Raw genomic sequence first — 24,071 nt, 5'->3', positions numbered from 1 at the left:
TAAAAATCATCTTGAGAAAAGACAGTGACCCTTCTCAGCGACTGACTCCTATTCTGGGTATGATGTCTCCACCCTCACTAAAATGGGCTTCAGCTTGGAAACTTGTATAACTGTTATAAAGCCACATTAGGCCCAACCCTTGAGGCCAGCAGTGCCAGACAGGACAAGAGGAAATGCCTCCTCCACTCAGCCATTTTCCCTGACACACACAGAGACAAGAAAGATTTCTGAAGGGCTGTAAGGGGGACATCTACCATGTTAGTGGAAACCCATCGGGGCTTGCCTTGCTAAAGGCAGAGAGACAACGAGGTAGGGTTGACAACATTCTCCTTGCCACTTCAAATTCCTTCCCACTAGGCTAGCTGAGTTTTGAAATTCTACCAATAGAGTTTCATCCCTTAGATCCCTAATGAGGGTACTCCTGAGAAAGAGAACACATCAAACCTTTGTTTATTTTCTCTTTCTGTCTCTTCGGAGAAAGGAGTTGATCAAATTCTTTCTTAAAAGCAATCTAATAGAGAATAGGGCTACTAGGTAAGGAGAAAACATAAGAGGGAAAAAATCTCTAGCCAGCTTCTCTTGGGCCAAGCAGAAATGCTAGGTCCCTTTGTCCTGGGAACATCCTCACCATTAGTGGGACAGTAAAGAATCCCAGACCTAGACCTTTAAAGGAATTAGTGTATTAGCTAGACTTAGAGATGAAATGTCATTTTCTGCAATCCTCCACAACTAAGTTGTCTTTGGCTCAAGATTCTGATATAACGAGTCATATCCTACAGGCTTTGGGAAGATATCCCTATGAGATATTCAAAATTCTGAGGGTGGTCATTATATCTAAAACAGGAGTGCAAGCCTTCTTGCCAGAAACACTGTAAAACAGACACTGGTTCATCTTCCATAGCACTGTTCAACTCTTCTTGAGAAACTGGATGCTGATAAATTCTTCAGCACTATTTTTCGCTTGCTGGTAGATCAAGGGCTTCAAGGTCAAAGATCTTGGGCTGCCTTACTTCCTCCTGTCTTTATCAGGGCGACCACAGCAGCAGCTATGGTGGTGGTAGGTTTGATAGCCCTCCCTATCTCTGCTCCTCTTTCCCAAATTCTAACTTGAATGTGGTCACCCCTGTCCTTTCAGAGACATCCACGGGAACATTATAGCTCAGGCTGCTGCTTTGCTGTAATGCAAAACTGCATTTTAAGCACTGTAGTAATTTCATAGTGTTTGAAATCAGCACTCAGATGTGTGAGAAAGTTCACAAAAATGAAGGTGAAACCTGCTTTAAAAAAAATCTCTATTAACTATATACAATACATGCATATATATGACATATAAAACAATATATACTGTATAGTATACTTGAAAGTTGCTAAAGAGTAGATCTTGAACATTCTCACCATACATACACACACAAAATGGTCAGCTGGGCAGGGGGAATGGATGAAGGTGGTCGATAGGTACAAAGTTCCAGTTGTAAGATAAGTAAGTAGAGACGAGGTAATTATACTATAGTTGTACAGTGGCTATAGTCAATGCTGCTGTATGGTATATTTGAAAGTTGCTAAGAAAGTAGATCCTAGAAGTTCTCATCACAAGGCAAAAAAAAATTTGTAATGATATGAAGAGATATTAACTAAACTTATTGTGGTGATCATTTCACAATGTATGTATGTTGAGTCCTTATGTGGACCACCTTTAAACGTACACACTACTTCCTGAGAGGAAAATACATTGCAATCCAGGCCTATCTCAAGAAACAAGAAAAATCCCAAATACAAAATCTAACAGCACACCTAAAGGAAACAGAAGCAGAGCAGCAAAGACACCCCAAACCCAGCAGAAGAAGAGAAATAATAAAATCAGAGCAGAAATAAACAATACAGAATCTAAAAAAACTGTAGAGGAGATCAATGAAACCAAGAGTTGGTTTCTTGAAAAAATAAACAAAATTGATAAACCTCTAGCCAGGCTTCTCAAAAAGAAAAGGGAGATGACCCAAATAGATAAAATCATGAATGAAAATGGAATTATTACAACCAATCCCTCAGAAATACAAGCAATTATCAGGGAATACTATGAAAAATTATATGCCAACAAACTGGACAACCTGGAAGAAATGGACAAATTCCTAAACACCCACACACTTCCAAAACTCAAACAGGAAGAAATAGAAAGCATGAACAGACCCATAACCAGTGAAGAAACTGAATCAGTCATCAAAAATCTCCCAACAAGGGGCGCCTGGGTGGCTCAGTTGGTTAAGCGTCCGACTTCGGCTCAGGTCACGATCTCGCGGTATGTGAGTTCGAGCCCCGCATCGGGCTCTGTGCTGACTGCTCAGAGCCTGGAGCCCGTTTCAGATTCTGTGTCTCCCTCTCTCTCTGACCCTCCCCCATTCATGCTCTGTCTCTCTCTGTCTCAAAAATAAATAAATGTTAAAAAAAAAAAAATTTTTTTTAAAAAAAAAATCTCCCAACAAATAAGAGTCCGAGACCAGATGGCTTCCCTGGGGAATTCTACCAGACATTTAAAGCAGAGATAATACCTATCCTTCTCAAGCTATTCCAAAAAATAGAAAGAGAAGGAAAACTTCCAGACTCATTCTATGAAGCCAGCATTACTTTGATTCCTAAACCAGACAGAGACCCAGTAAAAAAAGAGAACTACAGGCCAATATCCCTGATGAGTATGGATGCAAAAATTCTCAATAAGATACTAGCAAATCGAATTCAAAAGCATATAAAAAGAATTATTCACCATGATCAAGTGGGATTCATTCCTGGGCTGCAGGGCTGGTTTAACATTCGCAAATCAATCAATGTGATACATCACATTAATAAAAGAAAAGATAAGAACCATATGATCCTGTCGATTGATGCAGAAAAAGCATTTGACAAAATTCAGCATCCTTTCTTAATAAAAACCTTCGAGAAAGTCAGGATAGAAGGAACATACTTAAAACATCATAAAAGCCATTTATGAAAAGCCCACAGCTAATATCATCCTCAATGGGGAAAAACTAAAAGCCTTCTCCCTGAGATCAGGAACACAACAGGGATGTCCACTCTCACCGCTGTTGTTTAACATAGTGTTGGAGCTTCTAGCATCAGCAATCAGACAACAAAAGGAAATCAAAGGCATCAAAATTGGCATAGATGAAGTTAAGCTTTCACTTTTTGCAGATGACATGATATTATACATGGAAAACCCGACAGACTGCAACAAAAGTCTGCTAGAACTGATACATGAATTCAGCAAAGTCACAGGATACAAAATCAATGTACAGAAATCAGTTGCATTCTTAAACACTAATAATGAAGCAACAGAAAGACAATAAAGAAACGGATCCCATTCACAATGGCACCAAGAAGCATAAAATACCTAGGAATAAACCTGACCAAAGATGTAAAAGATTTGTATGCTGAAAACTATAGAAAGCTTATGAAGGAAATTGAAGAAGATATAAAGAAATGGAAAAACACTCCATGCTCATGGGTTGGAAGAATAAATATTGTTCAAATGTCAATACTACCCAAAGCTATCTACACATTCAATGCAATCCCAATCAAAATTGCACCAGCATTCTTCTCGAAGCTAGAACAAGCAATCCTAAAATTCATATGGAACCACAAAAGGCCCCCAATAGCCAAAGTAATTTTGAAGAAGAAGACCAAAGCAGGAGGCATCACAATCCCAGACTTTAGCCTCTACTACAAAGCTGTAATCATCAAGGCAGCATGGTATTGGCACAAAAACAGACACATAGGCCAATGGAATAGAATAGAAACCCCGGAACTAGACCCACAAAAGTATGGCCAACTCATCTTTGACAAAGCAGGAAAGAACATCCAATGGAAAACAGACAGTCTCTTTAACAAATGGAGCTGGGAGAACTGGATAGCAACATTCAGAAGGTTGAAACTAGACCACTTTCTTACACCATTCACAAAAACAAACTCAAAATGGATAAAGACCTAAATGTGAGACAGAAAACCATCAAAACACTAGAGGAGACAGCAGGAAAAGACCTCTCTGACCTCAGCCGTAGCAATTTCTTACTTGACACATCTCCAAAGGCAAGGGAATTAAAAGCAAAAATGAACTATTGGGACCTCATGAAGATAAAAAGCTTCTGCACAGCAAAGGAAACAATCAACAAAACTAAAAGGCAGCCAATGGAATGGGAAAAGATATTTGCAAATGACATATAGGACAAAGTGCTAGTATCCAAAATCTATAAAGAGCTCACTCCACACCCGAAAAAGAAGCTCACTCCACACCCGAAAAACAAATAATCCAGTGAAGAAATGGGCAGAAAACATGAATAGACACTTCTCTAAAGAAGACATCCAGATGGCCAACAGGCACATGAAAAGATGCTCAACATCTCTCCTCATCAGGGAAATACAAATCAAAACCACACTCAGATATCACCTCACGCCAGTCAGAGTGGCCAAAATGAACACATCAGGAGACTATAGATGCTGGAGAGGATGTGGAGAAACGGGAACCCTCTTGCACTGTTGGTGGGAATGCAAACTGATGCAGCCGCTCTGGAAGACAGTGTGGAGGTTCCTCAAAAAATTAAAAATAGACCTACCCTATGACCCAGCAGTAGCACTACTAGGAATTTACCCAAGGGATACAGGAGTGGTGATGCATAGGGGCACTTGTACCCCAATGTTTATAGCAGCACTCTCAACAATAGCCAAATTGTGGAAAAAGCCTAAATGTCCATCAACTGATGAATGGATAAAGAAATTGTGGTTTATATACACAATGGAGTACTACGTGACAATGAGAAAGAATGAAATATGGCCCTTTGTAGCAACGTGGATGGAACTGGAGAGTGTGATGCTAAGTGAAATATGCCATACAGAGAAAGACAGATACCATATGTTTTCACTCTTATGTGGATCCTGAGAAACTTAACAGAAACCAATGGGGGAGGGGAAGGAAATTAAAAAAAAAGAGGTTAGAGTGGGAGAGAGCCAAAGCATAAGAGACTCTTTTTTTTTCTTTTTAAGTTTATTTAGTTTTGAGACAGAGAGAGACAGAGCATGAACGGGGGAGGGGCAGAGAGAGACGGAGACACAGAATCGGAAGCAGACTCCAGGCTCTGTGCCATCAGCCCAGAGCCAGACCGGGGCTCGAACTCACGGACCACGAGATCGTGACCTGAGCTGAAGTCGGACGCTTAACTGACTGAGCTACCCAGGCGCCCCCAGAAGAGACTCTTGAAAACTGAGAACTGAGGATTGATGGGGGGTGGGACGGGGGGAGGGTAGGTGATGGGCATTGAAGAGGGGATCTTTTGGGATGAGCACTGGGTGTTGTATGGAAACCAATTTGACAATAAATTTCATATATTAAAAAAAAACGTACACACTGCTGTGTGTCAGTTATACCTCAATAAAACCAGAGGGAAATAAGGGTAACTATGTAAGATGATGGATATATTAACCAACTTTATTACAGTAATCATTTTGCAATTCATACATACATCAAATCATCATGTCATACACCTTAAACATATAACGGTACATGTTAATTTTATCTTAATAAAGCTGGGGAAAAAATCCTTGGCTCTTTATATATAGTCAGGAGTTAAAATAATAATAATGATAATCCAACTGATGCTTGGATAGTAGTCTATGTGAGATGTTTTTGGCTAAAATATTTTGGCCAATACTTATATATAAACTAAGTTGACATGGTTCCCAGGAAGCTGGAGCTTTTTGTCCGGTGCTCAGCCATCAGCTTAAGAACATAGCTCCATTTTCCATGGAACCCCAAAACTGGATGATGCTATGTAGCCTAGTAGTTCTTATTGACACAGTAACCATGGCAACTGGAGAAACTTCTGCAATCCCAGGGCAGGTTTTTCAGAGCTCCTTCTTCCAAGGTCCTCTACCTGTATTCCTACTGAACCCTCTCCCTCAGTCACTCAGTTTATCTTACCCTAGTTCTCTAGAAGTAAAGTCACTTTAATTTATTTCCAGCTATCTCAGGAAACTCTAAGTGCTTTGCACACACTTTCTTAGGCAACCAGCAACACCTCTAATAGACCCATTTGGTATGGGTCTATTAGACCCAATGGAAACACAGTTCCATTATTGCAGCAAAGAAAATTTGGTGCATATAGTCTAAAATGTTTGCATACGAGGAGCTGATGAACCTCTGGTCACAAGAATTCAAAGCCTAATCCATTCAAATACGATTGCCTCATTTCCTTAGAAGCCAAGAGCTTTTGGTGTGCCAGTGTGGTGGGAGTATGTAGAAATGTTACTTAGTAAATGGAAAAAAGTGCTTTAACCTTTCTGACAAAATTCAGCAAGTGTGAGATTGTCACAATTAGAATCGGTTGTCTTTTCCAAATTTAGGTGACCTTTTTTAAGTGCAGCAATTGAAGTCTAATTAAACACAAAGAAGTTAAGATTTCACTCAAGAACCAATTTCTAAATTCAAAAATCCATTCCGTGCCAAGGTTCTGCCTACTTTAAACTGAAAATTAATTAATAGAGGATTTTTAAAACACTGGACATGCACACTGAACTATGTGCTATATTCTCACAATGACTATATTCCATGATGTTATCAGCTACTTTCAGATGTCAAAGAAGTAGAAAAGACTTGAAAAATAAAGTCATTGGTAATGAAGGGTGCAATCATTTTTGCAGTGACAGAACAAGTGATTATTTAGGGACATAAAAATATTCAGTACCAGACCATACCTTCTTTTGTGACTTAAGGGAGGATTGGGGGAATCAACAAGTGGCTGGTTAGCCAATATTAAATTAACAACTTCAGGAACTCCATAGACAGGAGGATTAGCATAACAAGATCTGGGAAGGATCTGGCAAGTTCTTTCCCTCACCTGCTAGAAGCAAATGAAAGAACCCCCTCAAGCCTGGTGTCTCTCTTCACCACAGCTCCTCACACTAGGCTGGTTTCTCAGTTTACTGGTTTAAGAGCAATAATAACAATTCTTGCACCTTTTTTTTTTCTTTTTTTTTTTAAGTACGCTTCATGCCCCATGTGGGGGCCCAATGCAGGGCTTGAACTCACGACCCTGAGATCAAGACCCTGAGATCAAGCCCTGAGCTGAGATCAAGAGTTGGACACTCAACCAACGGAGCCACACGGGCGCCCCCGACAATGGTTGCACTTAAAAGTATTTTCAAAACACTTTCCTATCCTTTCTCACTTTTGTCCTCACCCAGCCCATTATCTCCATTTGCCAAATGCAGACGCAACTCAAGCTCTCTGAAATCCGGGCTGCAACCACTGTTCAACAACAGGAGATGCTACGTTGAGATACAATCCAGAATTGGGGGCAGATCAGAGGAAAACATCTGGGCCCCACCGCAAACATGGCCATCGAAGCAACCGCCAGATCAGTGAGTGGTTCTCCTGGGGGCTGGACAATCCACTGGACCTCTGGGTGGGGGTAAAGGACAGAGGGTTCTGTGCCATTCTGCCCCTCAAATCTCACCTTCCCAGGCTGAGTCACTGTGTCAGTTGAAACGGAATGTCTACTGCTGTAAACCAGCCCTGGGAGTTATCCCCACATTTCAGCTGCACAGGGTACCTGCAAGCAAGCCCACTGCCAAATATGTATATTACAATCAGTCTAGCTCATACTGTATCTGTTGCAGTACACAGAACCCATTATGAGGTCTGCCATGAAAAACTTACATTCTGGCTTTATTATTTTTTTTCATTAATTTTTTTTAATTTACATCCAAATTATTTAGCATATAGTGCAACAATGATTTCAGGAGTAGATTCCTTAATGCCCCTTACCCATTTAGCCCATCCCTCCTCCCACACCCCCTCCAGTAACCCTCTGTTTGTTCTCCATATATTCTGGCTTTAAAATGTCCAATAGGGATTAGTTCTACCCTTGACCTAAGCTAAAACAAAACACATGAGCACATTTTCTAGATCAAAGAATGCCAAGATAACTATGCAATGGGTTTCAGAGAAATAGATCTCCACTTTGAAATTGAGCCAGAATTCATATCTTACCCTCCTGAAAAAAAAATGTTTCTTTACCAAAACTACATAAGACACTTTAAAATTTTCTTTTGAAAATTCCTAGTTTTTGGTTGCCGTGGTGGAATGTGAAACCTACATACCTATTGGAAATATCTATTCCTTTAGTAACCATGTTACTTTGGATAGCTACATATCTCCCAAACAAGAGAACAGTTTTCCTGTTTTATGAACAGGTGTAGATTTCTGCCTGTCACTGTAGCAGTTTTCACATTATAATTTCAGAACACTTTGAAATGCTGTTATTACCACCATATTTTTACAAAAAGGAAACCGAAGCATAAAAAGGCTGTCCAGCACTTATAGTCAGTGGTTCCTAACATGTAGGCTGAGAGAGGATCACTGTAAGCCCAGAGATCTTGCAGAGGGCCAGCCAGGTCCTTCCTTTTCCAACCACGTATCTGTGTGAGGCAGGGTTTTCTCCGTACGTGAACTTCAATAAAAACAACACATGGCAATGGGGTCAATGCAGAAGCAGATTGTTGAATCCAACTGCCTTTTGTCAGGCTAGACATTTAAAGAGATTTGCAAGATGTAAAACAATACCATTCTTCTCACTGGATTTCGCTTGGCAAAATACAGTTATCTGTCATAAAATATGTATTTATGTTAATACGTTATAGGCTTCTATCATTACTTTAAAATGAAATATGAAAGTATTTCTTAAATTTCTCAGTTTTAATTTCTAATATGGCAAACAGCAATAGATATAACTTACATAACCAAAAGCTCTTTGGGGTCCTCAATGAATTTGTAAAGGAATCTTGATACTAAAAAGTTTGAGATCTGGGTGAAAGAATAAAACCTTCGTGGGAAAAGCAAGTCAAATAATATTATCAAAAGAGAATAATAAGGACAAATTTGAAATTAAAATGAAGATCACTATTGTAGTTCACCATTGTAGAATTAAGAAAGAAAAAAAGATATTTTCAATAAAATTAAGAAAGAAGATCACGTTTTAGGCAAAAGATCCACATGCAAGGTCCAAAGAATATGGAAAAATAAAAATTTCACAGAATTTCACAGAAATTTGTTTTTGAAGGGGAGTTTGGGTGTATTTGCACTATGGGCTAATAGCAAAACCATTGGGAAGGAAGAGGGTGTTGTTAGCAATGGAAGTATTATGGATGGTTCAAAATATTTGTAGGTCTAAATCTGTCAGCTAAATTAATGCGAGATCTCAGGCTAAATATGAATCAAGTTTAATTAAAAGACAAGTCAGGATACAACCTAAATGTTGACCAATTGTGAATTGTGATACATCCTTACGGTGCATTTCCAGCCAATTATGTTCTGAAAAGAATATTTAATAACTTGGACACATGTTCACAAATATAAGAAGCAGGCTACCAAACAATATTTGTAAAAATATAAATATAAAGAAAGGTAGGAAGGCTACAAACGAAAATGTTAATGGTTATCTCTGAATGAGGATGAGGGATTATTATTACATTTTTGTTTGTGTTTTATTGTACATTTAAAATTTCCCCAATAATAATAACAACGCTAATAATATTATAATACATTTGGTTTTTTTTTTGTAGAGCTATAGCTATCATTCTTGTTTTCTTTATGCAGCCCCAAGCTGGAGCTGTCTCTCCCCGAGAAGCCACACCCACTGACTCCTCCCAGGTTTTAATAAATAGCCCCAGGAAGTCAGTCTCTTCCTTCCCCTCACAGGGGCCACGGGAGGACTCTGTTCTGCTTTTGAATTCAGCAGCTCCAGCCTGTGCTAATTGATTTGATTCTGGGAGTTTAGAATTTGGTAGTTGGGAGCAGAGTGAACTCTTCCTGAAATAATGAATGCAAATTAATGTGAAAGTATATCCCCAGGATTTCCTGTAAGAATCTTTTATTACAGTGACAGTTAGGAGTTTTTACAAGTACTTATCATAAATAATTTATTGCCTCTGGTGGCAGGCTAGATACCTTACGTGACTGTTACTATGGGAACATCAATGTCCATATACAGTTTAATTCTATTCCCAGAAGCTGAGATGAGAGTTGGCATTATCTTAATGTTACAGATGTGAGAATTTAAGCATTCAAAAGCTAAGTAACTGGCCCAGATTCAACAAGATGAAGCAGAGGAAGAAGAGCTGAAACTGGACTGTTAACACCCAACCCAGGACACTTGTGCCTAGAGCTGGAAGCTTCCACATCATGTGCCCTGTGAGCTTGGTTTGTCATGGGCTCTTCTATATGAGGTTTGACACCAGGGGGGCCTACACAAGCTTTGGGTGGGCACCGACAGTCTTGTTACCTGGAAGCATTTTACAGGAGGAAGAAGAGGGTGCCACTCCCAGGCTCTGAATTACCCTTCGAGGTGAAAGTCAACAGGAAGTCAACGCTAAGAGTGCACTAGCCAGTGACTCTCACTTTGCCCACGTAGGAGAAGCCAGGGAAAGCAGCAAGGGAAGGGAAATATGTGAGCATGAAAGAGAAAGTGTTAAGAAACATCTAGACAAGTACAAGGAAGGCTGTTCCATTTTAAATAAATGTGGCACAGGCAAGAAATGCAGGGCATACTTAAATGGAAAGGTGAAGATTTTTCAATTGTCAAAGGGCTGGAGTGACAATGAAGTAACTTTTCTCCTTCCTTCCCCATTGTCACAGGGGAATGATGACCCTTCCCCACGTCATCTTCTCAACTTCTGTTTTTGGTACAGGGAAAAAACATTGGAAAACCCCAGGAAAGCTGTATAGGGAAGGTCCCCCTTTTATGTGGAGGTTATAGTCTAGGAAAACAAAGTGATAGTCAAATGACCTAACAAAAGAGAATTACAGGAAAACCTTTGGTTGCAAGTAACTTGTTCTGTGAGTGTTCCACAAGATGAGCAAACATTTCTAATAAATTTTAATTCGATAAATGAGCGATGTCTTGCAATACGAGTAGTACGTGATGCTGAATGTTACATGATCACAACTAAGCCAATGGTTCCTGAAACTTGCTTTGCTATACAAGTGCTTTGCATTACAAGCATGTTTCTGAAATGGATTATGCTTACAAACCAAGATTTTACTGTACTTTCTTGCAAAATTGATATAAAAATCTACCTTCTCACTACCCATCGCTTTCTATCCTTTAATACTGTTTAACAATCAGGGGTGCCTGAGTGGCTCAATTGGTTAAGCATCTGACTTCAGCTCAGGTCATGATCTTATGGCTGTGCTGACAGCTTGGAGCCTGCAGCCTGCTTTCGATGCTGTGTCTCCCTCTGCCCCTCTCCCAATCACACTCCTCTCTCTCTCAAAAATAAACAATATTTTAAAAATACTGTTTAACAATCATAATAAATAATTCTTTTAATTTTTTTTTAACATTTATTTATTTTTGAGACAGGGAGAGACAGAGCATGAACGGGGGAGGGTCAGAGAGAGGGAGACACAGAATCTGAAACAGGCTCCAGGCTCTGAGCCATCAGCACAGAGCCCGATGCAGGGCTCGAACTCACGGACCGTGAGATCATGACCTGAGCCGAAGTCGGATGCTTAACTGACTGAACCACCCAGGAGCCCCCATAATAAATAATTCTTAATAATGCTTTATATAATGACAAATTATTAATAAAAAATACTCTAGTAATTATACCATGAAACTCTTTATTCTGATCTTGATGGAAGAATTATAAGGTGACTCTAAACCAGGAGTCAGCAAATATTTTCTTTGAAGGGCCAGATGGCAAACATTTTAGGCTTTGCAGGCTATACAGGATCTCTTTAAAAATGTAAAAATTATTCTTAGCTCAGCTGTACAAAAATACAATTTGCTGCTCCCATCCTAAGCTATTGCAGCAAATATAAGGGCCTTGAAGGGCAGGAGGGCAGAGCAGACAGGTCATCCATATCCACTTCCGTCATTTTCACAGACTAGTCTGTCTTGTTTCCATTACAATGGGCTCCAGCCCCTCAAACAGTGCCTAGTGGTCATTAGGCCTAAATATGTGATTGCTGATTCAGTAAATGATAGCTGGGCTCTGACAGCTGGAGAGAAGTTGCAATTTGTTGAAAGTCTGCCATTTGGTGTTGATTCTTTCCTCCCAGAATCTTGGTGTTGCAAATTCATAGTAACAGGCCTTTGCTCTCTCCTGGCCAACAAGGGTATTATCGACAATGAAATGACTAAATATTATGATTTATAGTACAATATGTCCTACATGCATGAGCATCTCAATGGAAAACGGTACAAAAAGGGAGTTACACAACACAGGCCTCTTTTACGTGAAAATCATCCTGGATGGAGGAACACCCGTATTTCCTGGTGGGGTGGAAGGAAACTAACAGTTCCTGAGCCAATTTCATGCTAATATCTTTCACACATTATTTAATACAATCCACATATGTCATTAGAAGGTAGAGGATATTACATCTCATGGGTAGAGAACGGAGGCTCAGGGAGCTTGAATAATTTGCTCAAGTTCCAAAAATAAGTATGTCACAAACCAGGATTCAACTCCAAGTCTGTCTGTTCCCCAACTTCAGGCTCCTTCTATTATACCTGCCTACAGTTAGTGGTTGTACTATTTCTAGCTCTACCAACAATTTGCCCTGTGTCCTTTTGAGATGATCAGTTCACCTCATTCATTAAACACAAATGTAAATAGCTACCCATCCCTCAGGGCGTTGAAAGAATTCATGAATGTTACAAAACACCGCACACAGCACTACTTTGCCCTCACTAAATATTTGCTGACTTGGAATTTTGTTGAACATCTGAATTTGCTGTTACCCAGGAGAAAGGAGAGAAGAGTATGTGGAGGAAATGCCTGATTGATCACTACTGAGATGGGGAGGGACAAAAAGCATGACACACAACTCAGTGATTGTGTAGACGGGGGGGGGGGGGGGGGGGGGGGGGGTGGGGGGGGGGGGTGGGAAGGGGGGGCGTATAAGTTCAGCCAAAGCAGGGTGCAAAGCAGGATCCAGAGAATAGGAGAACTTGGGTTTCTAGGAGAACTAACATAACAGTGCATCAATTTTCAAAGGATTTTTGTTTTTGCTTTTGTTAGCAACAGAGCCTTTCTTCAGAAACCTTATTTTGAAGCCCAATATATAAAACAAATACAGAGCTATTCTTAGCCCTGCTTTCTGGTTTCCATGGTGTCCCCTAAGGAACTTTTACAGAACCCCTAAGGCCCACTCAGGGCAAGGTTTCAAACTTCCTGCTCTTATAGCTGCCTCCTCCCTCAACACCCAGTCAAACATAGTATTTACAATTAATGAAGGGTAGGTGTTCCCTTTATCCTAATAATAGTATAGAGATACTCTGTAGAAGGTTTTCCTGCTGATGGTTATCATGTTCAGAGGTGGAGGTGACTTTAGGCCTGGTTTGATTCAGGCTTTCAACTATGGGGTCAGGAATATGTACCTCTTCGTTTTCTGATACTGTATTCTCCACGAAGACACCATTCCTTTTTTTTTTTTTCCTGAGAGAGAGACAGCATGAATGGGGTAGGGCAGAGTGATATGGAGAGAGAATTCCAAGCAGCTCTGCACTGCCAGCACAGAGCCCAGGGCAGGGCTCAAAACCATGAAGCCGTGAGATCATGACTTGAGCCGAAACCAAGAGTCAGACGCTTACCAACTGAGCCACCCAGGCACCCCTGAAGATGCCACTCTTAAGCATGCTCTTTCTACACATGACAGAGATGGCCACCAGCGGTTTCAGGCTTCTATCATCCCTAGTATCTACAATCTCGGGAGAGAATGACTCTTGATCAATAGTCCAAGACCTCTTGAAGGATTCAACACCATCAGTCATGTGCTCATCCTGGTGCAATTACTATGGTTGGAGTAATTTAGAATTGATTGGCCAGGCCTGGTTCATGCACTCAGCCCTAGAGCCAGGAGGAAGGCCAGTACCACCAGAATATACAGATCAAGAGGGATGGGTGTGAAGGGTGATGCCCCAAAGCGATACTGAGCACAGAAAAAATATATGCCCCCTCCAGTGATCACAGACATGACTATGATGGTAAGCAAGCCAAGGAAGGGGAGATTTGAAGCCCATGTTGACTGAAGTGATGATATAAGAAAAAGGCTAAAGTAAAATTCAGGAACAAGCAAAGAGAAAAGACAAGAGAAGTGTCCTGTTAGTGTGGGCCTGCACTTCCGCAGGAGAAGAAAGACTTCTTCGGTTCCTGAAGGAAAGGCAAGTCGATGGTTGAAGCCATCCAGAGGATGATTTGTCATCAGCGTCAGATGAAAAGTGGTCAACAAGTGTCTGCATGAGGATGTTGTGTGGGAATTCAGATTAGGAAGTCACTGGGGAAGACTTCAAGAGGCATTTCTGCAGTGATTCAGTTGCCAAGGGTGAGAGGGCAGAAAAGAGCAAGAATCAAGCTTTAGGAGCAGAGCGATTTCTTATTTATTTTGGACACAGTATCCACAGAGAAAGATTTAGTGTTGACTGGACACAAATAGCACTAAGCCAACCAAAGATAAAGATGCAGCCATGGTAGTGTGGCACAGCAGTTAGATGCTCAAGTTCTGGAATCCAGGTTTAAGTACAGACTCCTCCCCTCATTGGTGGTATGACCTTGACATATTCCATATTCTCTCTGGACCAAGGCTTCCTCATCTGGTAATTAAGCATGTAACAGTTTCTAGTTCAGGGGCTTTTGTGATTCAGGATTGACAAAGATAACATTTGCAGAGAACTTTGTACAGTGCCCAGCACATAAGTGTACATAAATGTTGGCATTCATATTATTTAGAAGGAGAACGGCTGATAGATACAATGCACATATTGTAGAAATGTAGAAAGTGGCATCAAAACACGTAGCCTGAATCAACTGAATGAAAAACTGCATTGTCTCAGAGAAAAAAAGCTGGAAACAGAAAAAGGGAGAGCAGACCACTGCCCAGAAGTGACCAGGATACCTGAATATTTTATTTGAAATAGGTGAGTCATTGCAATATATTTTTTCATTCATTCTTTCCAGAACTTTTTTTAATTAAAAAAAAATTAATGTTTATTTTTGAGAGAGACAGTGTGCGAGCAGGGAAGGGCAGAGAGAGAGGGAGACACAGAATCTGAAGCAGGCTCTGAGCTGTCAGCACAGAGCCTAATGAGCTGTTTGAACACATGAATCGTGAGATTGTAACCTGAGCCAAGTCGACACTCAAGCTACTGAGCCGCCCAGGTGCCCCCAGAACTTTAAGTTAAGAGCCACTAAGTGTCAGGCATTATGTGCCAGGTGCCGGGAGATAAGGAAGAGGATGAAACTCCCAGCCTTAAAGAGCTCACAGTGTAGGAGAGGGGAGAGAGAAGGCCACAAATGGTATCAACAGCACACTGAGAACTACCTAGGTTTGTTCAGAGCATGTGAGGGCAAGCGGGGCAGTGAGCAGTGAGCTCCACTGGACATTCTGTGGCTCCAGAGGGCATCCAAACATATCTGTATCGTGCGTGCCTGCTGGAGGTATAGCTCGGTCATATATTATCCTAGAAAGTCACATCTAGAAACAAAACTGGCAAATGTCAGTAATTGTTGAAGCTAGGTGATAGGGATTCTATTATTCTCCCTACTTTTAGGTGTCCTTGAAAATTTGCAGTATAGAACGTTTTTCTCTTTTTTTATTGAAATGTAGTAGACACATACAGTGTTACATAGTTTCAGGTGTACAACAGAATGCCTCGACAAGTCTACACCTTATGTTATGCTATGCTTTGCTCTTATGCTATGCTCACAAGCCTACCTACCATCTGTCACCATACAACCCTATCACCGTATCACTGACTATATTCCCTGTGCTGTACCTTTCATCCTCGTGACTTACTCATTTCATAATTGGAAGCCTGTACCTCCTGCTTCCTTTCACCCATTTTGCCCATCCCCCCACTTCCCTAGAACTTTTTAAAAATGGCATATGAGATTGGAACCGCCACGTGGACCTAAAAAAAAACCCACCCCTCCCACCAAAAAAAAAAAACCAACTGGCATATGAGATATAATGTATCAGAGCCAGAAAAGAGCAGTTAGGCAAAGGAGCACTTGGCAACAGCCATAACCAGGAACTTATAGACTGTGAGACACAAGAGGAAAATTGTGCCTCACTTGATGCGGATGCAGGAGTAAACAGAACAAGGCAAGGGGTGGGAGTATGGGAAAGACAACTTAAGTCAGTGATATTAAGGGGGAAGGAACAGAAATGGAAAGACAAATGGGAGCAAAGAGGAAAAACTAATAAAAAACAGGAATTTTGAACTCCCACTTACCAAGAAAAAAAAAAAAAAAAACGGAAAGTGGGGCACCTGGGTGGCTCAGTTGGTTAAGCCTTAGACTTTGGCTCAGGTCATGATCTCACGGTTCATGAATGTGAGCCTCGTGTCAGCCTCTGTGCTGACAGCTCAGTGCCTAGAGCCTGCTTCAGATTCTCCCTCTTCCTCTACCCCTCCCTCACTTGCACTCTGTCTCTGTCTCTCTCTCAAAAATAAACACTAAAATTTTTTTTTCTTTTATCCATTGATGGATGAATGGATAAAGAAGATATGGTATAGATATACAATGGAGTATTACTTGGCAATCAAAAAGAATGAAATCTTGCCATTTGCAACTACATGGATGGAACTAGAGGGTATTATGCTAAGTGAAATTTGTCAGTCAGTGAAAGACAAATATCATATGATTTCACTCATATGAAGACTTTAAGATACAAAACAGATGAACATAAAGGAAGGGAAGCAAAAATAATATAAAAACAGGGAGGGGGACAAAACAGAAGAGACTCTTAAATATGGAGAACAAACTGAGGGTTACTGGAGGGGGTATGGGGGGGATGGGCTAAATGGATAGGGGGCATTAAGGAATCTACTCCTAAAATCATTGTTGCACTACATGCTAACTAATTTGGATGTGAAAAAAAAAAAAAACAAACAAAAAACAAAACAACTCTTAAAAATTTTTTTTCTTTTAAAAAAGGAAAGAAAAAAGAAAATATGATGAAGGCAGGTTGGTGTGAAAGCATTATGATGAAGCTGAATAGCAAAGGTTAATGCACAAGTTGAAAAAAACATATATATATAGAGAGAGAGAGAGGAAGAGAGAGAGGGAAAGAGAGACACACAGAGAGAGAGAGAGAGAGAGAGAGAGAGAGAGAGAGAGAGAGTCAGAGATTAAAAGGGATTAGGATTCTGCTCCAAATGAGGAATCATGAAAGATGAAAGAAGGATGCTCAATGAGGAAACCAAGAATCGAGGGAGAGTCCAGATAAGCTACACAATTTAAGGTGCTGAAGTTTAAAGAAAATTTTCAGTTAGGTGACTTTGGGAAAGATCCATACACTTAAGTTCATTCTTGACAAGTTCATTCATTCATTCATTCATTCATTTCCATAAATAGCTATTAATCTTGTTTTCTGGCAATAAATCAGAAAACAAGATCAACCTTGCTTAGAGCCCAGCAACAAACAATGAAACAAGCAATTATAAATTACAATAAGCTGAGACAGATGCCAACATGGGTAAGTGCACATGGCAGGCCCTCCCAGGGTACCTTCATTTTCATGCAGGGTGTTTCCCCAATCTCTGGGCTTTGTAGGTACAGAAACATGATCTGCTCCAATGCCTAATTCCATCTCTTGGGGATGGACACTCCCTAGTCAGGCTGACTGAAGTGATGACATAGGAAAAAATATAAGCACCAGAAGGTCAATTTACTGACTTACAGTAATAAAAATAAATAGAAAGGATTTGAATATTTGTACTCTCTGAAGTGTATATTCTTTCATAATAGACAGATTACCATCACAAGATTACTCGAAGAGAATGGATCACAGCAAAGGGCCGGGGGGGGGGGGGGGGGCGGTGGTAAGCTGGATGATCTTAATGCCCAGTGTCACCAGGCAGTGGTAACCCCATGTGGTCACCTACACTCTTCAGTCAAGACCTGCCTCACAGTAGATATTGGTGTTCATGGGTCAGGGCAACATCCCTCTGGCCACTGCTAGAGGATCTGCCCTATTCTATCTTTCTCAGTATCCCTTTTATAGACTCCCTTACTTTTATGTACACGTTCATTCTCCAGACATGGGATAATATAATTAACTAACTGTAATCTTTCTTACATATAATCAACAATCAAGTCTTGCCCCCACTCCCATGGTGATATGCAGATTATCCAGATTAATATCTGGGCATTAAAATCTGTTGGGATTTTCATATGTAGGTCTGATTTTACCAACAATGTTTTAATTATTCCTATTTTCATGTTCAAAGTGTAATTTTAACTTTCTTTTGGGGATGTTCTGCCTATTTTCCATTTGTTAGATTTACTCTTAGCCAGTTAAGGTTGGGTTTGGCCAATGAATGGGACATCAGAGATCAGAGGGGAGGAGAAAAATGAGGGTCAGGTATTTGATCCCTCAGCTCTCTCCTTATGGGGTCACTGCAAATAGGCTACTTCTCTAGACCAATGATCACAGGTCTTGTTAGGAAGGTCCTCTCCATTCCTGTGTTTTGGTAATAGCTCTCATCCTTTTCCCCTTTTGGGCCTTGGGGTGGAAACAGTTCCCCAGCATTGCTAGTCCCAAGATAATTCACTGTGCCTTGCTGGTCTCCCTAAATCCTGCCCACACCATTGTAACAATCTCTTTATTAAACTTTCCTAATTTTCTCCTTTGGACATGCCATCTCTTTCCTGTTGGGACCCTGATATAGATTGGGGTTGACTGGAAACCCATATATTACCAATGGGAGTTAAAGGCTGGAGCACAAATATGTAGCCAACTAATTACGTAGTGATAGAGACACAAAGAACTACGAATTTAATCTTTGGGGTTGTGAAAGAACAAATGTTAGGTATTACTTTTCTGAAAAATAAATGAATGAAGTAAATGAGCTTAAAAGAATGAACTTAAATGAGCTTAAAAAGAACCTTAAAGAGTGTCAAGCTTCTAAACAATGCATAAAATTGAGGCAAGTAAGGTTCAGTGGCTCACCCATAATCAAAGTCCCTTACCTACAGAATTGAGAGTAAATTTGGCTTTCTGGTTCCCAGTCCTCCGCTACTCGGTTTCCCTTGGGGATATTATTTCGATTCCTTGAAGAAGAAAGCAACATGGATGTCCTACAGTTTTATTTAATCAAACAAAAATTCCAAGGAAGAGAGAAAGAAGGAGGTAGGTGTGATGATTTCAAAATATGTCCACAATCTCTTTGATAATTCTCCATTCAAGAGGTAAAACTAGATTCCTCTCCTCTTGAGTACACATTGGATTTACTGACTCGCTTCTAACCAACAAACTACGATGGAAGAGATGGTGTATCATTTCCAAGACTAGGTCATAAAAGGAAATGTGACTTCCTCCTTGCTCTCTCCCTTGGACACTTGCTCTGGGGGAAGCCAGCTGCCATGTTGTGTGGCAACTCAAGCAATCCTATGGAGAGGAACTAAGACCAACTGTCAATAGCCCTTCAAGTACACCACCTTGGAAGCAGATTGTCCAGCCCCGGCCCAGCCTTAACATGATTATAGCCCCTAGATAACAGCTTGACTTCAATCCAGATGCAGAACCACCCCTCTAAGCTTCTCCTGAATTCCTAACCTAGAGAAACTATGAAATAATAAATGTTCGTTGTTTTAAACTGCTAAGCTTGAAGGTAATTTGTTATACAGCAATAGTTTACTAATAAAAAAGGAAGAGGAAGGAAGGCAGAAAAAGAGAAAGAAGGGAGAAAGAATAGGCAGAAAAAAACGCTGCTTGTAAAATATTCTCACGTACCACAGCCAAAAATTGTTCAGAGAACAACTACATAAAACATAGAAGGCTGATGATTTGGGGAGTTGCCAAATCAACATATTTGAAGCATAGCATATCATGGTTTCTAAATGAATACAAAAAAATTTCATAGTTTAAAATCTTATAACGTGCCAGTCAGGTCAGATCATGGTCTGCATAAGCCCAATATTCTATTTTATGATGGTGGAACAAGATTTTGTGGGAGAATATGAGTACTTTTTATGGCATTGATCTCTGAAACCAAGAGAGTGTATCCAACTAATATCAAATAAACATATATGTATGTATATAGAAAGACCTTTTCTTCATTATTGTTTTCTATCATCTTCTTTTTCCTCTAAAAGTGCCTCCAAGCACTGAGAGTTGATCCTTCTATCTAAAATTCTTGTGACAGTCTTTGTAGGAAGATCTGGGAGCCTGGAGGCCAACAGAAATTCTGCTAGTTCAATTTTAATATTTGGGGAGGGAATGGCTATCAGAGACTAGTAAGGCCCCATAAAATAACCAAAGTTACAGTCATAACCCATCTCAACAAGCTTTAATCTCATTGAAGATCAGTTGTCTATCTTGTCAATTCTACGGTTTGGGCCTTCACAAAAGACACAAGTTAGGTAGTTATTTAAGTAACCTCTACACCCAACCTGGGCCTTGTACTCCTGACCCGTGAGATCAAGAATCTCATGCTCTTCTGACAGAGCCAGCCAGGTGCCCCCTACACAAGCTCTCCTTGCTACGCGTAAATGCTTCCCTGTGAACCTCTGTTTCGGTGGCTTTATGTTACATCTAATATAGAATGAGCGGTTTTCTAACCCTTCTGCTGAAAGGCCCCTAACTGCTGCTTCTGATACATGGTGGATGTCATTCATCCTAAATGTGGATTATTTCTTTTGTAATCCTTGATTCCTTTTCCATTCAGCTTTCATCTTCTCAGGTTCAACAACAGACAAACATTACAGGAGGAAAGCAAAACTAAAGACGCATGGATATCATGAAAAGTAAAACTGAACACTGCAGTGAGCATAGCACAAGGCCGAGGTGTCCATCACCATCAATGAATGTAACATTGTGTGCCATCTCTACTTTGATAAAAGAAAAAAAAAGAAGTTGAATTTTTTTGAATGGTATAGTATAAAAGGGAATAATTTGCTTCCAAAAAACAAGGATGTATGGTAAGAGAGTAGCTGTGCTTCATGCTTGGAATTGGAAGAGCAGGGGAGTGAAATGCCTGAACCAGCATATGTAAGATTGAGGAACGACATCAGATCTTGATACAGAATGGCAAGGAGGAGGCCGGCAGACTGGGGCCGGGCAGGGTTGTGGGGGGGAATCTGTCTGTGAGACAAAGGAGGCAGTCAATAGAGTGGGAATCAATCGAGGAGGAGAAGAAATCACTGAAATTAAAGACATGTTGGGGCACCTGGTGGCTCAGTCGGTTAAGCAACCGAGTCTGATTTCGGCTCAGGTGATCTTGAGGTTTGTGAGCTCAAGCCCCTCCTTGGAATCTGCACTGACGGTGTGGAGCCTGCTTGGGATTCTGTGTCTCTCCTTCTCTCTGCCCCTCCCCCCCAAATAAATAAACATTAAAAAATCTTTAATAAAAAAAAAAGACACGAGCAAGCAAGTGGATGAAAGGTGAAGGAGGCACTGACTCAGGCAAGTTTCATGGTGAGACATTCTAACCCACATAAGTCAGATAAGGAGAAAAGGGTCCATGGTTGGATAGACAGCTGCATAGCTAGCTAGCAAAGTGAGAAAGTAAATAAGCAAGTAAGCAAATAAACAAGTGTCTGTAAAAAGAAAAGAGGAAAGAGAAGAGGAAAGAAAAGAGGAAAGAGAAAAGAAAAGAGTAGCAGTTTACCTCATGCTGTTTGTTTTCCCCAGAGAAGGAAGTCTGCAATATCTTGTGAGTGACACTGAGACTCCTAGGGGTGACCATCCACACGGTCCAGCTCTGAAAAGAGAGCCTCTTATGATTATGCAAGTCTTAGGGGGTGAAACAGGACTCTGTCTAATGCTCTGGGATTGCACGGTTTATTTTCCTAATGGGAGACTGGATTTTACGTGGCACAAGCAACCGTCTGAGAGCTGGAAAGCATAATAAAGTTCAGGAGGGAAAAGAGAGTTCCTGGAACAGATTGGCTTACCATTACATTTGCAAATAATTCCCCTACTGTCAAAATCAGCCTTTGGCAGATATATTTGGTTTGATTCTGGAGAAAAGGGAAATAATAAAATCCATGACACCAGTGCTTTTGACTATCTCATTTAAGAAAGCTAGCAAAAGAATAGCAGTAATTGGAGGTCCTCAACACTTTTGGATTCAGATTAAAATTTTTCATAATTTCATTGCAAAGGCTATAGTGGTAGCAAGTGACAGAATCATAACTCTGGTCTAAAAATTATACTACAAATAAGATGATAGACTTGACTTTCCAGTATGTTCAAACCAGTAACAGGGTGACCAAAAAGGGCCTGAAGAGCTGCCTTTGTCTCAGGAGACAGTCATCAATACAATGAGGCATAAATCGCTTAAAAATAGAGCCAGCATATGGGATGCCTTCTAACCGTGTGAAATATATAAAAACGCTAGGAAAATGTGATCAGAATTCCAATACATTATGGATAAAGCTTGAAATAAGGCAAGAATATTCATGCAACCCTCTGCAATATGCATAACAATAGAAACTGAAAATACACCGCATGGGAAAATGCCAATGAAACATTAATAAGCAAAAATTTCTGTGCATAATCAGTGAAAGTAGAGGGTTACTAAAGATTAGAAATCTACTGTTTAGGGAAAAGTAAAGCTGTATAAATAAAGAGGGCAGAATTAGAAATGGTGGAGGCAATCTGTTTTGTGCATCGAAGGATCAAGAGAAAATAATATAAAATGTGATGCCAAATTTCTTCAAAAAAATAACAGCTGCTATCTCTGAATATTGGGAGTGTGGGGCAATTCTAATTTTTTCTTTATGCGTTCTTGTTTTTCAAATAATCTCGTGTATTATTATTTAAAATATTATTTTTAAAAACTGTGCAGCAGATTTAAGTCCACATATTATTATAATGATGACAAGACCAGATGGATTCTGTTTTCATTTTGTAACAAACATGCAGGTCTAGATTCAGTGTAAACAACTACAGAGCAATGGAGACAGAAAAGAAGAAAAACTACAAAAAGAATGACAAAGGAAGAAGTATCTTCATTAGAATTTTAAGAGTTATGTGTTTAAAAGGAGAAAGGATGAAAGACAATAACTGGAAGAGATATTAAATAAAAAGAATATTAGACAGAGTTGCTTTCGTATAGAGTTTAAAACTTTAACAAGTATGTACATCGTATAGCATGTGAAGTGTTTCTATGGAGACATCTATAGAATCACAGAACTCTAGACTTAAAGAGAACCTTAGACATTATCTAGTATCAATTCCATCATTTTATAGAAAAAGCTGGGATCCACAAAGGCAAAGTGACTCAAACCTAGTTAGAGAGAGTTTGGGATTTGAACACAGGATTAAGCATTTGGGGCTCCTTTTGTCTGGTTTTATTGTAGTTCATGCTGCATGTGAACACTGTAATCTTCCTCCTACAACTTCCAGAAAAGAGAAGGAACATTCATTAGGGGTAGGACATGAAATGATAAATGCATATTTTAAAGGGATATGTTCAACTTTTCTGCAACTGAAAAGGATTGGGTAACTAACCAGTTACTGGAAGAAAGAGAAATTGCTTCTAGACGGAATGGAGAAAATGGGGGTGGGGGCAAAAAGGGATGTCCGTGAACTCAAACTTAGAAAGTATGAGGAAAAGATGGGGCACCTGGCTGGCTTGGTCAGTAGAGCATGCAACTCTTGATCTCAGGGTTGTGAGTTCAAGTCCCATGCTGGGCGTGGAGACTACTTTAAAAAAAAAAAAAAAAAAAAAAGACAAGACAAGACAGTATGAGTGAAAGAGACTAACCAATCAAGTGAGACTGGCCTTGAATCAAAGGAATATGGGGTAGCTCTCTATAGAAATTTGATGGCTTATGAAAATAATGATGAAATCCTAGGTGCTTGGGGTCTATGACTGTAGACAGATGGATAATCAGAAATAATTTTTTATGAAGAGCCGAAGAACAAAGTTTTCTGAAAGTCATAAGTGGAGAACAGAAGGTTAACAGAATTCTTTTGTTCGGAGAAATATTGCTTAAATACAAAGTAGGAAGTAGAAAGCAGGTAGAGCAATCAGGAGGTTATGACCAAGGATACTGAACACAAGACACATAAATAA

General features: G+C 40.1%; 1 long non-coding RNA gene across 2 annotated transcripts in view; it reads right to left on the bottom strand.

Annotated features, from left to right (window-relative positions):
• Positions 1-24,071, bottom strand: part of LOC122206303 — a 76,094-nt gene that overhangs the window by 38,342 nt on the left and 13,681 nt on the right. The window contains exons 3-4 of one of the 2 annotated variants that reach the window (XR_006196405.1): positions 21,657-21,749; positions 19,022-19,098 (exon numbers count right to left, since the gene is read on the bottom strand). The exons of the other annotated variant lie outside the window; for it this stretch is intronic. This is a non-coding gene — a long non-coding RNA (uncharacterized LOC122206303). Of the gene's footprint in view, positions 1-19,021; positions 19,099-21,656; positions 21,750-24,071 lie in introns of those variants that run through there. 2 annotated transcript variants of the gene reach the window in all.

The sequence above is a fragment of the Panthera leo genome, chromosome A2, assembly GCF_018350215.1.
Source record: "Panthera leo isolate Ple1 chromosome A2, P.leo_Ple1_pat1.1, whole genome shotgun sequence".
Taxonomy (NCBI): domain Eukaryota; kingdom Metazoa; phylum Chordata; class Mammalia; order Carnivora; family Felidae; genus Panthera; species Panthera leo.
This window is presented reverse-complemented; position numbering and strand designations above follow the sequence as displayed.